The sequence below is a fragment of the Acipenser ruthenus genome, chromosome 24 (assembly GCF_902713425.1).
Source record: "Acipenser ruthenus chromosome 24, fAciRut3.2 maternal haplotype, whole genome shotgun sequence".
NCBI classification, from domain to species: domain Eukaryota; kingdom Metazoa; phylum Chordata; class Actinopteri; order Acipenseriformes; family Acipenseridae; genus Acipenser; species Acipenser ruthenus.
Window position 1 is genome coordinate 20199940 of NC_081212.1, and position 18402 is coordinate 20218341.

General features: G+C 38.3%; 1 protein-coding gene across 4 annotated transcripts in view; it reads right to left on the minus strand.

The window, feature by feature from the left end:
- The window catches only part of LOC117429449 (talin-2), a 120651-nt gene that overhangs the window by 67797 nt on the left and 34452 nt on the right, over positions 1-18402 (minus strand). For 3 of the 4 annotated variants that reach the window (XM_058998619.1, XM_058998620.1, XM_058998621.1), the window contains exon 2: positions 11276-11321. The exons of the other annotated variant lie outside the window; for it this stretch is intronic. The gene's annotated coding sequence lies outside the window, so the exon portion shown is untranslated. The remainder of the gene's footprint in view (positions 1-11275; positions 11322-18402) is intronic. 4 annotated transcript variants of the gene reach the window in all.

Genomic DNA, 18402 nt, shown 5'->3' on the forward strand with positions numbered 1-18402 from the left:
CAGTAGGCCACTAAAATGGAACATTTCACAGAAGGAACAGTGAATGTTTACAATGTGTGCATAGCAAACACATACATACTGTACAACAGTGAGTAGATTTGATCCTCATTTTCCTCATCTCAAAAGTTTGATGTATTAACAAACCAGACAGACAAAGCCTTTTTTTTTTTAAAAACCCTCCAGTACAGCTCAGTATTCAAATTCATAATGCAGTAGAAAGACACATTGTAATTACTTTAGTTCAGTCAAAACAATACTTTCTGTATATATGCAAAAGTAATTATTCTGCTGAAATGTTATTGAGGTACATCAGTGTTGTGTAGGTGTATTCACTTTGTCTAATTTTAAATTAGAACCACAAAAAGTTATTTCAACCAGAACAGTAACCTTCATGAGACAGTACAATCCCTTATAAAAAGTTGAACGTAATAAAAGCAAAAAAGTATAGCAAAGTGAACATGTAGAAAAACATAGGTAAGCATTGTAAAGCCCAGAGAAGTATGGCAAAGCACAAACAAAAAAAAAAAACACACTACAGTATATGCCTTCAATAGCGAGGACAGAGCCCTTCTGCTTATTTGACAGATCTGATCAACCAGACGGATGGCTGTGAACCTTTCCCTGCCACGCACTGCCCCTTCCAGCAACTGCTCCTGTCTCTACAATTCAAGTCTCTCTGACGTAGTGTCATCACGCTATCCAACTGTCATTTTATTTTTTATCCGACATTCCCCAGCCTCCATTGATTCAATTATGTGTGGTCAATATGTTGATGCGCCTGCTTACAGCTGACTGGCCACGGGTCTCTCTGACAAGGTCACCCTTCAGCCCGCAGAGGGGGTATGAGCGGCCGTGTTAAGAGCTTCACACATTAAGAAGGCTTAGCTTTGGGACCCTGCATTAAATTTGATGAAGCTGTTCAACAGCTACAATAATACACTATCAAAAGGAGAACATTCATGTACAGGTGGACAAGGCTTTTCTTAGTAACGCAACACTGCTTTGTGTAACAACACACAGTGGTTGCCACAGCAGTTAATATCCCACAAGTTAAATGAGAAAGGCAGGAGAAACAGACATGTTAATATCTTAACATGACAAATCAACTACAGTACTATCTTAAATCACCTTTATGCCATCAGAGAATGGTAGATCATTCAATAAAAGCAGCGTTATTCCTAACCCTAAATACTGTATCTGAATAAATCAAAAGATTCACGATGTTGCTTGCTTGATAAATACAGAGGGGAAAATCACATATTCTATACAAGAGCTACAGAAGTACAATACATCACTGTTCTATTCGTGCCATCTTCACAACACCTCTCCCTCATCTGTCTGCACTGGTACAGAGAGCTTGCTTTCATTCACATTGTCTGCTCTTCAGGGAAATGCATTAAGATGCAGGAATTCATCACTGGTAGTATTAACATAAGAAACTGCTGTAGGTGGCATGTGCAAACTGGCACACTTCTCTTCCAGACTGAAGAGATTTAACCCATTAATGCCTGTGGAATGTTTTCATACTGGAAACCTGTGGACTGTTTCTCCAATGGTTATTATGCACTGTGTTTGGCCCTTAGCTTTTGGCTTGAAAAATGTCTGGAAAACCACAAACCAGGTATCCTTTCATCTGTGGCTATTATACTTCTATTTCTTCATCAATCAAGAACCATTTGGAGGACTACAGGCAGCCATGTAGTGTCATTGGTCTTCACGTTCAACATCATGTCAGTACGTTTCACAATTCATTTGGTACATATTAGCAAACAAAATCACTAGAAAACAGATCAACATACTTAAAGCAAACACACTGCATTCATAAGACAAATGGCAACACACAGCACAGGGAAAGGGTCATGTTCCAAATTCAGACATTGCTGCCCGTGAGCAAAGTTCTGTACTTTATAAAGTACCTCTGGTTAAGGCAGGTTAGGGTGGGTCAAGGGGCCAAACACAATTATTAAAAAAAAAAGAGCCAGAGTAAAATGTCGAAGCACCATATTTCAGTAAATGTCAGTTGTACTGTGTTTTATAAAATACACATTGATATCATCAACTTTCTCCTTTGGATTACTGTGGTTTAATCTTTCCAGGTTTGATTGTTCAAGGTCAGTCCTAAAAATATGAAGTCAAATGAAGCAATGAAGTCCTATGACACAGTACAGTATTTGGCAAGGACATTTGTATGCAGTGCACACAATAAAATGACCATAACTGCAAGTGCACCTGCAGAACAACAGAGGTCTTGCTAGGATCCAAAACCCAAAACTGCTGAAGTAGTCAGTTATAAAAATCACCAGGTTTCATTCTTTCCAAACCAGTCATCACAAAACAAACAAGGCCCCACACTAACAGAGACAATCATTTTCAGACTGACACCTCATACCCTTAAATATTTCTCTTGTTAAAAACAAGGTATCCAACAGGCACTTTTTGCTGCCAAAAATCCTGTTCAATCTTATGAGCATGAATAAGCAGCTCCATTCATCTGCAACAAACCAGGTGTTTGGGATGCTCTACATTTAGAACGTCCTCCAGTCCTGGTCCACACAGCCCCTCAGAGACATGATTAATAAGTAGCTTTTCTTCACAGAAAATCCAGAGAGACCAGGGAGCCCAATGCTTCACTGTACCAGTCACTGCAGAGTCTGTAATGAGAATCTACAGATTGTTCCTTCAAGACATGACAGGTCCTTAAAAAAGCAGTCATCCTTGTGCTGCTGGAGGCTTGATTCTTTAATCGTTTGTTTTTTACAAAGCACAATGTTCCTGCTTCGGCAACAGGTCCTGGCTTATGTACAAAAGCATAAATTGCATGAAGGACATCTATTCCTTACCTATTTTATGGCCTTTAATATATGTTTGCTGAGACCCTAAACATGTCCTTTAAAACACCACCCATCTAGAGGGTAAGCAGTTAATTTGGTTTCCCCTTTTAAAAGTATTATTATTATTATTATTATTATTATTATTATTATTATTATTATTATTATTATTATTATTTATTTCTTAGCAGACGCCCTTATCCAGGGCGATTTACAATTGTTACAAGATATCACATTATACATTATACAGATATCACATTATTTTTACATACAATTACCCATTTATACAGTTGGGTTTTTACTGGAGCAATCTAGGTAAAGTACCCTGCTCAAGGGCACAACAGCAATGTCCCCCACCGGGGACCGAACCCACAACCCTCCGGTCAAGAGTCCAGAGCCCTAACCACTACTCCACACCGCTGCATGCGTGTTACAAGATAAATTTCACACAAACGGCTGTAAACTAACACTGTGTGGGATACAAGCCAGCTGCATCAATGGGTGCTGTCTCACATGAGACACTTGCAGAATATATCACTAAACTGTTGTACAAATGGATCACATGTATTCTGTTATATATAAGATGCATCTCACTGTTGCAAGTCAGTTACTGTATATGACAGTAGACGGTACTGGTAAGCACTCAGTGGGAAGGTGCTTCCATGTATCCAAGACTGCTCAAATTAGTGATGTTACAAGTGGATCTCTTAAAAATGAAGCCTCTAGGGCCACTCCAGAGATTAGACTTCACTGCAGATTTCCAGTAATGCTTTACATTAATACTGCAGCTCGATTGCAGTGCTGCAGTCTGGAATTCTACCAGTAGGGGGACCTACACTTCATATGGAGATTACTGCAAGCATCTGGATCTCATTTAGAATGGCTTTGTGGTCACCCAACTAGGTCAGAAACAGGGATGATTACCTCCAGGGAGGTAGGATATCCAGAGTGTGCACTGACAGGCAGGGAGAACTGTGGTGAACTCACAGCTGCAACAGTCCCAGCATGCACAGCATTCAATACCTGTGGTGGCCATCGCAGATAGAAAACAAAATTGTACAGGGTTTTCTATGTCCATGTTGGTTTATTTAACAATTAGCCATTCTTTATATATATATATATAATTTTTTTTTTTTTCTTAATCCTGCAGATTATTAATAAACTTCCCAAGCAGAATATGTAAATGGTAGCATTTACTGCATCAGGGAGACTTGGAGTTTCAATTATGAGACCTAATTAAGTCAATGAAAATGATCCATGACAAAACCAGGCCAAGTGTGTAGCCATTGAGAATTCAGATTGGCAGGATGCAGTTATTTTGCAATATTGCGTAGCTCTGAATCTCGGCTGTGCATTCCCCATTAAAACAAGCAAGGATAACAAAGCGGTAAAACGCCAATTAAACAACAATTAATGTAGCACTTTGTGCCTTGCTTGTTCTCAACAGGATATTTGAGAGAAATATTATACAGGATTGGATAGGAACAGGAAATGATGCTGCATACCAAGCAAGAACCCCCGCCTGACATCTCGGTCAACTCCCAGACAGGGACATGTCCGAACATGCATCTCACCTGCGTGAGGCACTTACTCCAAATTCAGAACTAGTATTACTACCGATACGACTTTCAATCCCTGTGGAAATGAATACTAGTATGTCGTCAAACTTGTGGGGACTCACTGCTGCAGGCAGTAGTTAAGCCAGGGGGTGCGACAGATATTTTCAACTTCTGATGTGTGGAACCAAAGGAGGCCGGGCCACCCCCTTCTTTTCATCTTAAAAAAAGAAGAGCAGACACGGGTTACTTGACCTCTTAGAAAGCCATTGAAGCAAGCAAGCTTTAAAAGGGGCATGTTTACCACCTTCTGAAATGTTCTCACCATGTGAGGCATGATATGCACAACACCACCTGACCTGGAACCCCTGACCTCAACCAACCACAAATGGAGGAAGTACCACCCCAGAATGTTGTCCACTTAAGCTAAATGACACATCTGCAAGCAACAATCGCAGTGTATATTGACGAACACAACAGGTAAAACCCACTAACAATATGACAAACATTTAAATTGTGCCATCATGTCTTTAAAGATTATCACACAGTAAATGCACCGATTTAAAACATCCCATAAAAGTACATGAAATGATTGTCAATGGGGGGAAAAAAAAAAATGTTAGTCCTGATTTCAACGCAAAACTACACACTGCTCTGTAGTATAGGAAAGATAACCAGTCAAAAACATTAGGAGCAATCACATCAGTGCTTAGAGTATGTCAGCAGGTTACTAAGGTTAGTTGTTTTATATAACCATTTTTTAAATACACAAAACAAAACTTAAAACGGTCAATTTCAAGCAGTGGAAATGTTATCAAAAGGGACAAGTTTTTTCCTCACTTGTTACACGTAGAACCCCAAAAATGCAGGCTGACCTGCGATGGTATTGCATCATCGCCTGCTGGATTTGTTAAACTAAATTCAGTCTTTGCTCTATAGACTCTGCTGGGGAGAGTAGGTCATAAATAAGAAGCTTCTATGAAGAAGCTAATGAACTTCAACCTCTACCATGGTTCTCTCAAGCTTTGATAATTATTCAAGCAAGGGTATAACATGTGCAGCACAAACTAATCAAGTTAAGGTTCCTGCATTACATTACAAAACTGCAGCCTATTTCTAGAATTGCTGCACTACAAATTAAAATAATAAAATCACGTGGTTATAGCTGGTTATTAGCAAATGATTGCCATAATACAGGTGCCTCGAGCAGGTTCAGCTGATACATTTCATGTTGGTGAATAATGTGCTGTCAGACACTGTCAAGCAGAGTCAAGATAAAATAACTGAAATGCAGTACAAAACGCTATGTTAAACTGTACCTCGATACAGTATTTAGTGACAGCAGAGTGCTTATGAACAGCTCGAGAAATACTGTCAAAAATAAAACATATTAAACCATTTCCATTTCTGATTTCAATACATGTATTCTGTAGAATCTATTTCTGGTTCATAATCCCTACATTTCATATTGCAGTCTTAAACAGTTGGAAGGGAGATTGGCAATGAATGGTCTTATAAATGGAACATGCAGCTTCTGAGTCAGCTAGAGTTAGTGTGTAGAGCAAAAGCCATTTTAAAACGGAGGAACAGCTTGGACAAACTGTGCTTCATAATAACCTGAAAGATGTTCGCACAAAATGGCATTTCAATGTTGGTACTTTCACAAGCTAACATCTCACACTACAAATGTAGTGCCTACATTCAATTGGCTCAATGCCTGTACCTTTTTATTATTATTATTATTATTATTATTATTATTATTATTATTAGTCGTGGTAGTACAATACTTCAAAATTTGAACCACTTGTATAGGGACCAAACAGTACTTTAACAGTAATTTATTAAACAGACCATATATATTTCAAATAGTTCTACCCCACGCTGTTCCTGATATTAGTTCACTTACTGCAGTGAATACAATCTAATTCCAATAACTTAAACTAATTTACTAAGCATATAAAGTTCATCATATGATACATGTGTCCTTCACGCATGCATTCATGTTTAAACATCTTGAGACTTCAGTGTTCACCAGTACTGTGTTGCACCCAGAGCTGTCTTTAAAATAAAGCCTATGCTGAAAGGCATTTCCACCCGACATCCAGTGAAGCAGCTTTGGCTTCTATTCCAGGGACTGACTCCAGCGTTATGCACTGCTTCACTACCAGCACAGGGTACAGATGTCACATATTTTGGTGTTGTCGGGGTCCAGGCTGCCATAGGTTTGTAATGGAAACAGTTAATTTTCAAAACTTCAGAAGTATACAGCATTTAATAGTCTGGTCTTTATGTTTGCGTACAGACATCCTGTCGAATTGAATGCTTTGGAGGGATCCCATTGTTCAAGTTTTTCTATGACTGAGCAATCACAGTCGCTGCTGACTATTTCAGGTGTTTTCAAGGTTGTCTGATATCCTTCATGAGAATTGGAATCTTCTATCTCAGTTCCTAAATGGAACAAAAACCTGAACTGATAAGATAGAGAGTCACAGAACAGCAGCTGCTGGGGGAAAAAAAACAAAACCACATGGCAGGGGATTCTGTGGTATTTGATACTGTACATCAGGGCTCCCTGACCTTTTCTTGATAGATCTCTGTGTCCTCTGCCTTGGATACACATTTCTAGAAGGCTTGTGAGGCTTACACCATGTAGCCTTTTCAACACTCCTCTCAAAGCATGTGTATGAGGCATTCTGTATAAAAATCACCACACCAAGGTGGAATGTGAGTTACCTGGATCTATTTTAAAAATCTGAACAGAGGCAGCTCTATATATTAATGCAGCTGTAGGTTTTACTCCCCTAAGGTTGCTAGATCGACCCACTTATTAACATTAATAGATACAATAAAATGACACGAGGTTTAAAACGCTTAGTGGTATTAAAGATACTGTTTTGATCACTAGAATAAACCCCACCATCTTGCTTTTTAATGAAAGTTGGCGTTTCCAGTTGGTGTACTAAAAACGTGATTCCTCAGTCCTGTAAAATGGTCCAATAAAATCCACCTGAGGTTTGACTACAATGTCATGTTATTCTAAAGGAGTGTTCATTTCATATATTACAAGACTCATATATCGCCCCTTAGCATCATTATGAGATACCAACCTACAGACGTACACAGGATCTTCAATCTCAACCACAGAAAATACACCTGATCTCCAAAGTTGATTTAGTTATAAAATCAACCTTTAGTAGACGAGAGAACCATTTGTTTTAGCTAAGGCAGCCCTGGTCAATCTGCAAATCAGCAGGCATTGTAATGCTCTAGCCTCAGGGCTGTCTGCAGACTCTTCAACTAGCCACTCACCCCTGGTGTCACTGTATCCAACAGCACAGATAATACAGTATACTCCACCATTAAATTATAAAAAAAAAAAGTGTGTGGATTAGATTCAAATTTGAGTGGACAAACTGGAAGTGCTTTTCCACACTGGCCAAACTGTATCTACATCTCAAGAGTAATACTATTGATTAATATATTTTTGCTGGCAGCTGGTAGAACATCTGATTCTAATTTGTAGGTGTTCACTGGGGGTCTTATAGGTATTTCCAACAATAATATACTTAGAGAGCAGAGCTCAGTCTACACTAAACCACCAGAAGATCAGGGTCTACCAGGACTTACACAAGCAGTCTGATCTTGATAATCTTTACACAGCAAGTACTACAGGTCACAGGTTTACTCTTAATACAACTTGTCTGTAATCTGTATGATGGCAAATCCATAATCTGCCATCAAACACAAAGAGAATAGATCTAGCTAGAGGGATAAACACATACCTTAATTAAATAAAATAAAAAATGTTATGCAGTCACATCCTAGATTCCTGTGTTCAGGAGCTGACAACACTTTAGGTACTGTCAATGTTAAACAGTATTAGATCAGGTTCATGCCTAAAAGATCTGCAGGGAAAAACAAAACAAGCAAACAAAAAAAAAATCATACTGTAAATGTATCTGTGGTGGGTATTCATGTATTAAATAAAATGTACAGACCTCTCTATTGCGTGGCTGCTCAATACAGGCTTTCTAGGTTACTAACATTCCATACTAAAAAGTTTAAAACACACCCACATACACACACACACACACACACACACACACACACAGATGTGTTGTGTATTGCTTTAAAAGGAGTCACATGTTTCTGAAGCAGTATTACTGTACAACATGCCTAGGAAGAGATTCAAACTTAGAACGTAGCCCTTCAGAGGAGACAATACATGTGCCTCCCTCATACCTGTAGTTTTACTGTCCAGCTCCATGTCTGGCTTGCAGCTGGCCAGAAACTGTTAGCACATCATGCAACATCCTGGCTGTAGGCAATTACTACTAGAGACCAATTATTAAACAGATTTCGCTTTCTAACAAGGCAAAACAAACTTTACCCTGCAAGGGAGAACGCTTACATGAGAAGCTAAGCAGTACTGGTCTGGCTATCAAACCATTCAAAAAAATATTAAAAGCCTTGAGATCACTCATGCCAGCTCTTAAGGCTGCATTCAAAACGGCCTCAGTCTGGTTCTATTCATTTGAAACAATGTATCAATGTGCTTGCAGTTCTATTTCTTTGAAACAAATGTATCAATGTGCTTGCGGTTCACACTTATCTGCGAGCAAAGGGGCCGTTTGGATGCAAGCTAAAGCTCGTTTTTTTTGGTCATGTTACATTTTTTTTCAGGATCGAGTGCGTTTATGTTCACAATGCAGTTTTCAAGTGAACTCTGTTCACTTATATGGCGTGTGAAGCGGATGCTTACAATATCCTGCAAGGCATATTGAAAGATGGCAGCTATTAATGTATTGCTCCGGTTTTTAATACAGCATGTTTTAGATTCTTACATATTGCTGAAATACAGTAGCCCTGATAGCTACAATAGTTTTGTCCAATTCGGCTTGAATTTTCGTGTCCAACCAAATTTCTATCAGAGCTTCAGTTTCTCCCACTGTCCATATTTCCACAGTGAAAAACTGGGGTGTTTTTTATTCCCCCTCAATTGACGCCATGGCAAATCTGAAGCCATTAAAATAACAGTATATAATAAACACAAAAATAGTTTAAAAATGAAACATGGGGTGAATTTATTGCAGATCATAAAACTCATTTTCTCTATATTGTCATCTAGTCAACAAATATTAAAATGTACAAAAAGACAGATTTAAAAAATAGATCAGCTATTACCATTTAAAAACACACTTATACATTATGCTGCTATTAACTTGTAATTTTTATATATATATATATATATATATATATATATATATATATATATATATATATATATATATATATATATATATATATATTACACACACACTTGCAAAACCAGGACGATTCCTCAGAATATGAACATGTGAAATGTTTACTTCCGAGTCAGGTTACCTTGTAGTTAATTTCCTATGTGCAAAACGACCGAGTCCAGCTGCTGTTCACATTGACGTTTAGTAAGCGAACCAGACTCGGTGCGTTTGCCAAACTGACTCAGTATTCAGTTTTACAACACCACTCAGACACAGGTACAGTATCATTGCCAGGGGGAGTGGAGGGAGAAATCTAAACTAGCCTACAGGAATGTCTGAAATGTTTTTTGATACCAAACTTGCAGGGATTTAGAGCAACAAAGCTGTTCCACATGATGTTCTTTCATATTAAAAAAAAAAAAAAAAGTTATGAGGACTGTAAACAAACAAAACCCCCAATGACCACATCTTACTGTATAAGTGAAGGCGGCAGCTGAGCACTCCAGTACAGAGAACAGTAGCTACAGCTGCCAAACAATAGACAACAAAGACACGGTCTCTTTTTTGTCTTTTTTGAGGCAGAACAAGTTAGTCAGAGTACAGCAGCGAACCCTAGGGCTATCCATGTAGTGTAAATAAGGCCTTGACTAGCTACAGCAGAGACAGATGTATTAGACAGTACTAGCAACATTTCCTTTTGGTTCCATCAAAAGATAAATAACACATAAGGGAAAGGCAGCAGATCAAATAACCTGTAACCTTCTTGCAGTCGGCAGTGACACACTGTTAAAACGAACAAATACAAAACCCAGCAGTCAGCAGTGTGGCACATTCTGTCTAGTTCTGTAATTGAGATATAATCACTTTCGACAGCAGTAATTATCATGCCTCTGTTACACAAACGCAAATAAATCTTCTGAATCAGATCAGCGGAAAAAAGTGAAACACTACCACTGCCACCAGCTCCCCTCTGCTGCCTTTTGCCTGAAACAGGTGCCTGTGAAGAGGGACCAATCCTCACTGTGTGCCAGCAATCACAAAACAAGTCTACTGCTTCCAAAACTAACAGGATGTCCATAGGTTTGAAAAACCTTTTGCAGTTATATAAACCCGACACTGGGTAGAACATGCCCTCTGTGCTCTTCTGGACTGCGTTCAGGATACAAATTAAAACACAGTGAGCTGAAGTTCAGTTTTTATTGAACAATGAAAACAGCAATAGGGTTACTCTCTGTTATATGCCTCTTCTGATGGCTACCAGACATGCAGCTTCTGTCCCATCAATTTGAACACTTCAGAGCCAGTAACAAAACTAACTGATACTAAAAGAGTTCTATAGCACTGGTTGCTTCAAAATTTGAGAAAAGCCTTTGTACAGAAATCCTGGCACCAGTTAACAAAAACTACAAGGAGGTAGAGCAGAATATACTGTATAGTAACATTTGGAAAAATGCTTTTACCTGAAGGCTGCAACACCACATTTAAAAACTGTTTTAAATCATGGATAGTGCTTTGTAACAAAAAGTCTATAAAAAAAAAGAAGATGGCAGACCTTTAAACTCAATACAAATACATCCGTTAACAAGACATAACCTGCAAGGAGTCAAATGAATAAGTGATGTATACTTTGCAAAGAAAGCAATCATACCGTATGCAGGGAAGAAGCAGCCACAGGTTTCTGCAGTTATTTACAGCTGAAAGAAAAGAAAAAGAGTCTGTTAAATGAAGGGTTACAACTGTACATTACAGCAATGCTTAAAGTTAAAGAAAAACATAATAAACACACACCACAGCATTTTATTAGCAACACCTGACAGATAATATTGAATATATTATTTGCATTTCACTTTTATTTACAGTCCAAAATGTCAGCCTATATTAAAAAGGTTGTACACAGCGTCAATGTGTTTATAATTACTAAATGCGTGGCATGACCTTTTCAAAAATGCCTGATGGAAACTCATGGCCAGGGCTGTAGCTAGATGCATTTTAATATCAAATTGCTTTTGTTAGGCTCTACAGAGAGAAACCAATAAAGTAGAGGAATTTAACAAGAAAGATGAAGGCTTAGCAGATAACGACGTCTTGAAGAGTTACAGTAAGCTACAGTAGTTAGTTAAAGACCTTGGCAAATTATTCAGCCCCCTTACTTTTTATAGGCTCTGACACAATAAAACTTGAGACACTGAACTGAATACTGGAACCTGCTATGGTACTTGATCAGAATGACTCACCAATACAGAACGAGGGTCAAGAAGGAAATCAAAAACAAGCACTTTGCATTAAACCAGAAAATGTGGGCTAAAACAGTTTTGAAATGGTTTACAGTAGTTGAAGTCAAAGGAAACCAAAACTGCAAGTAAAATAAATTAAGAACAAGCATTGCCTTAAAACAAACCCATTCCGACACTTAAAGAATGTCCTAACCAAGTTTCTTCTAAATTGGATAAGCAATTATCTATATAAAATACTGAAGTGTGACGTACAGAGCACTATGTTTTTGGGGCATTCATTTCCAGCATGTGATAAAATGAGACCAAAATCTTGCTCAACTAAAAACTTGTATTTTTTAAAATGGAGACCCTTTGTCCTAGGTCACCCAATGCAGTTCTAAAAACATTCTACTGTATCTCTACTTTGGGGGTTTAAACACAATGTTTTGTCAGGAAACTGCCAGCAGTATAATTCCTAGGTTTACACTTACCAGATATCATGCCTACAGGGCTCAGGAAGGAAAGATCAATAACCGGCTAAGCTAATAAGCTCAGCCAGCTGAATCTACATTATACCTCTAGAACGGTTCTAATGCACACTTTTTGATTTCCTTTAAAATTGTGGCCAACTTATTTACTGGCTATGACAAAGTGCCAAAATCCTTTGGCAAAGAATCACTTCTATACAGCAAGTCACACTTAATGTATTATATTACTTCATCCTTTGAAGTATGGATTCGCCAAAGAGAAAACAGGGAACTGTGGAATCGTCAAAGAAACTGTGGACTCATAAAATGAAACCAGTCACGGAATGCACAGTAGTCAATAGCTGCTATTCATATGACTATTGTTAAAATTGTTAATACCAATACTAAAAATGGTGGACAATGTGGTGTAATTGCCAAGAACAGGATGAACAGCAGTGGCAGTTGGTAATTTGTAAATAAATTAGTTGAAATGGAAATGTATTAAATAGCATTACAAGTATAACATCTCGAAAGGGTTGAAATCGAATAATCCACAGTTTACTGTCCATAGTTTCCCATTCTGTGCACTTGCTCAGAAACCAATACTAAAAATGTCTTTTCATCATTCCCTGAAATTGGTCTCAACTGCAGGCACACAAGCTTCCTCCTTGAAGCCTCTGCACAACGAAACGCACATGCTCACGAGCTTCAGCAGACCTAGTTCCAAGAATAACCAACAGTCCCACTGGTATACAGTAAAAGTGAAGAATGGCAGTATCCCTGAATTTAGTCTCAAAAAGAATTTCTATTACACTGTTTAGTTTTTATGCACTGTAAATACTGTACTGTTAAGGGTAAAATACAACATTACCGGTAGTCAGTATGCTATGCAGAGAACCATGAACCACATCCACAGTATAACATAAATAGGTATTTTCAAATAAATAAAAATCAGGACAAGCGGTTCACTGCTACAATAAGACAGACGGTTTACCTGCCATGGAATAAAAGGTTAGAAATGTTCTTATGCTTATCCAGAATCAATTTATTACTTACGAAACATGTGTATATCTGCATTTTAAATCTTGAAGACTTTCATTTGACTTCATACTTTAAGATGTGTACTTCCAGACCCTTAGAACTCCTTTTTTTTTTTACAGCAAAGCTGCAATTAATTGGTACGGTGCATGTGCAACACTTAATCAATTTCAACAAGAAATTCAGCTATTATTTTATTAATGAATGTGATGAATTTTGGGATTGTAGAAAGAACTAAGAGGGCCACAGAGGAGATATGTAGTATGCAGGCCATAATTATAAGCGTTCTCACCGATAGGCTTTCTGTCTGAGGTCTTACTGTATATGGCCTCTCAAATGAACTGCATTAAAATAGGGGGTTGGACATCTATCATACACTTGACCCTTTATTTTTGAAGAGCACACAAAAGATATTTGTTTGTGTATATTTGTTCTAAAATGGATAGCAAATGATTGAATGCATTTAAATGTATCAAATTGGCTTTTCAGTCACCGACTGGACACTGTGTTCCTGGAACCGTTCTATTAGGAGACATTTGATCAAAACCACACTTTACTCAGCAGAAGGTAATAGATCCTTATTACTGCCTCTTTGACATAAGCATGGACGTCTCTGAAAAACCAACAGTCTGGAGTCTAGTCAGTCTACAGATGGAGACAATCAAATTAATTGTGTTGTTGCGACATACCCCACTTAGTGATGCCTCATACGGTCTGAATAAATAGAAAAATTACAGGTGTAGAAATAAATATAATGTACTGAGCTACATTGACTGTGGGTTTGAATACTGTTGTCTGTTGGAAAAAAAGCCTTTCACATTTAACCCTGTTCCTAATGTAGACACTAAACTGGCAAAACCAGCATACTATATTTAAATGTACACCACTCACTTCCTCAAAACCAACTGCTCCCGGTTGCCTCTGCCCATCTGTCCCGATTCCTACAGTGCACTCTTTGGTACCAGTGCACTTGGGGCAGCTCACCAACTCTTCACAGATACTGCACAGTGAACCATCAACTGTGAGCTGGGACTTTTACTTTTGCATAACTTTAGGTAAACCATAACAAGCCACAGTGGAGGCACTGCTGCAAACTGCTATTTGTTCTATATTATTTAAATACTGTACATAAATGAGAAAAATGAAACCAGACCTTCTACAGAACTTTCTACAGCCTGTATTCATGATTAAAAAAAAAAAAAACAGTGCATTTCCAGCAATAGGACTTTATCCAGTAGTGACTTGGCATAGAGACCGAGATTAGATTTCAAGATAAAAAGAGGATACAGTTACTTTTGTAAATGTTTCAGTCAAATTAGTATCATATCCTTCCTCTTGACAGAACCTTAATCCCTTCTCCTTACTTGTCTCCCTTCTTCCATACTGCTAGTTTTCTTTGCTACGGCATCCAATTAGCATTAGGATTTGCTAGAAGTCAAGTTCTAACTCCCCAGTTTTGAAAACATCTGTCACCTTTCACCTACTCTGTAAGCAGGTCACTGTGCAGTCTCTGTTCCCATACCATATGGCAGTGTGATGTTCTGAGCAGCACTGCAGAGCAAGACTCCAGGGCTTAGCCTCCAGACAGGTGACTGCCTGATGGACTGAACCAACCTAAGCCACTGTCAGAAAGGTTCCGGTTGCATGACTCTACACTTCAAGCAGCAGTGCCTTTACTAGGTGAGCCAATGGGAAGCTACTTGTAGGCCTTGTGTTTTATCAACAGTATGCAGTGCATATCCCAATCTACCTAATGTGTGGCAACACAGTACAAGCTTAAATACAGTGAGTTGGTACAGTATACAGTGCACATTTGTTCTTACCAAAACTGTCACTCAGACCGCCAATCAATATATTTCTCTATTTAAAGTGGACCTCTCCGTTTTCTGTATAGAGATAATGTATTTTAGACAGAATCATCCTAAGCAAACCATTTAAGCATCATCCTTAAGTACTTGCAATGTCAAGTGCATTCCCCACAGACAAGCAAGAATAGACTGGAGGTCCCTCCCAGGGTTAACATCCTTGTAAAATTCATACTGCCAGTGCATTTGCTGCTGTATTGACCAGGTGTAATTAAAAATGACCAATATTGTATATCAGGCAATTCTATCACCACTGGGTCATTTAGATCATATTACTGTAGAGATGAAAAAAAACAAACAAAAAAAAAACTCCTCTCAAAGCTCTGTCATTTACACTGCAATTTTACACAAAAGCTGGGCTTTATCACTGCAGACAACCTCATCAAGCCAAGTGCAAGAACATCAAATGCTGTAATGTAGTTCTTTTGCGACTGGCTTCCAAAGCTCTGAAATCCTACTGATTAAAAGGTTGCTATTGGGGGGTGCTAGCTGGCTGCATAGTAAGTTATTGACGAGGATGAGAGTTAAAGGATTGATCTTCTGCTGAAGTCTCTTCCCCCTTCCTGGGGTTGGGAAATGCAGCTCCTTGGGGAGGTTCGCTTACCAATAGACCAACAGATGCCCTTTAATACAAAGCAAAGCTCTTCTTGCTTAAAATTTTCATGAACACTTTTTTCTTGTGATCTATCTGTATTCCAAACTTCACTGCAACACAGGAAGGCAAACATCTACAGCAACACAATCGGGACTAGAGGAAAATAATGTTTTTACAACCTTGATTATTCCACCTTTAAAAGTAAAACCGGAATTTGATCTTGCTCCAATACTAAAAAGGCAACATTTTTTTCTATATTAAATTAAAACCAAGCTTGTTTCAAAATGTAATCTGTCCAATACAACACCAGTCTTCTGACCTGTGTAGCAAATGAACACAGACTGGCAATTTCTGGGAACTCTAGTTTTTAGCTTGGCTGGAAACACTACCACTAATCTGTCTGGCTTCCAGATACCTTTAACACTTTGTCAGCATAAAAGCCTCTCAAGTTGAAATGTGTTTGTAATGCTGGCATAAACTGAATACTTTACCGGATACCTTATTTCTCCATTGCTTTTTTTCTTGAATACTGTATATATCTTTCTTGTATCAGGTTTGTTTCACCAACCCAACTTTTAGCCAATGGTATTCACCTGGCTGGGAAATGCCTTTTTTAAAAACGTTCTACAGCTATGGCCAAAAGTTTTGCATCACCCTATAGATGAACAAATGAAACCTGCTGAATAATGTTATGTAAACATATTTGAATTACATACCGCTTTGCAGTTGTAAAATAAAATGCAGTATTGGCTTCGGGTACACTTGCAATATCATTTTATAGTTTATTTGGATTACACGATCTTAAATAAAATATCGAAATTATGTTATATATATATTTTATTTATTTATTTTATATAATATATATATATATATATATATATATATATATATATATATATATATATATATATATAGCGCCTTTCGTAGTGGACCACAATCACAAAGCACTTTACAGAGGTAGGCTGTGACAATTACAATAAGACATTGATTATTATTATTATTATTATTATTTATTTCTTAGCAGACGCCCTTATCCAGGGCGACTTACAATTGTTACAACATATCACATTATACATTATTTCACATTATACAGATATCACATTATTTTTACATACAATTACCCATTTATACAGTTGGGTTTTTACAGGAGCAATCTAGGTAAAGTACCTTGCTCAAGGGTACAACAGCAGTGTCCCCCACTGGGGCTTGAACCCACAACCCTCCGGTCAAGAGTCCAGAGCCCTAACCACTACTCCACACTGCTGCCCTTTAACATGTCATCCGCAGGATGGAGAACAATGAGGTTAAGTGACATGCTCAGGGTCACACAGTGAGTCAGTCAGTGGCAAAGGTGGGATTTGAAGCGGTGACCTTCTGGTTACAGGCCCTGGACTTTAACCACTGCCTCCTAAATATTTATTTATTTATTTATTTTCTCACAATCTTAAAATCCTAGGCGATGCAAAACTTTTGGCCATAGCTGTAGACAAGATGGCCTCTTGCAACAGAAACCCAAGATTATGTGGATAATGGGTACTTTTGTCTCGGCTGTGACTAGTGACAGCAACAGAATCCTATTCACTGGCACCACTGTAACTGATTCAAGCAGGCCGTGGGTTAGGAAAAGAATCCTTCTGTGTAACTGGATCAGTCCCCAGTGCTACTGCTGATGCCATCGTGGACAGGGGGCACTTAAAGCAAACCAACAGCATCCCCTCTATCCTGTATCTCACGGAACCCTGTGCTCCGAATTCTTCAGTAAAGTAACGGGAATTACACAAGATACAACAAAACATATGTCAATAATTAAATCAGAAGTAGAGGTGCTATATTTAAACCAGTATGCACTTTAGTTTAGTCATAGAACTTCTAACTGCTTAGCCGATTCTTAAATGTTTGAACTCAGATACATCAGCCAACGTATTATAACAATGTATGCTTTCTGCTTTCTAATAGGGGGCTGCCACACAGAAGATCATAAAAAGATTCCACTGGCCTCCAGACTTTTTCTGTTGAAAGTATTTGCTGTCCAATTGCCAGTAAGACCTCAATCATATCAAGAGTTCAGTATTGTTGAATACTAAACTGCATGCTGGGACAGCCCTCAAAGTACCCCCATATCTGATTGGTCAAACATTATAATATGAAAACACCTCGGAGTGCTCAACCCATGCCTTGTATTGAGCCTGTGATTCACACTTACTGAATGCATGAACCACTTCCCAAGGTGTGTTTCTGTAACCCCCTTGAAGAGGACTGAAATCTAACTTTCATTTGCACACGTCACCCTTCATGCTGCTGCTGCTGTACCGGATCATAACCAAGGTCGCATTAAAATACTCCAAGAGAGTTTTGTTTTAGGAAATCTTTGGCTCAGCCAGTTTGTTGTTAACAGGAATGAAGGGATGTATTTGTGTCTTTTGGGGCCTTTAAGGTTGTTTTGTTGATACCCCGGATGACTGATTGGTGGCTGTACTGCACAGACCACTGTAACTCTGCTTGTACAGTTAACTATTGGGATCCATCTCAAAAGAACAGCTAGCAAATACTTTCTGCAACTTCACCCCATACCTTTGGGTTGAAAACACCCACCAGAT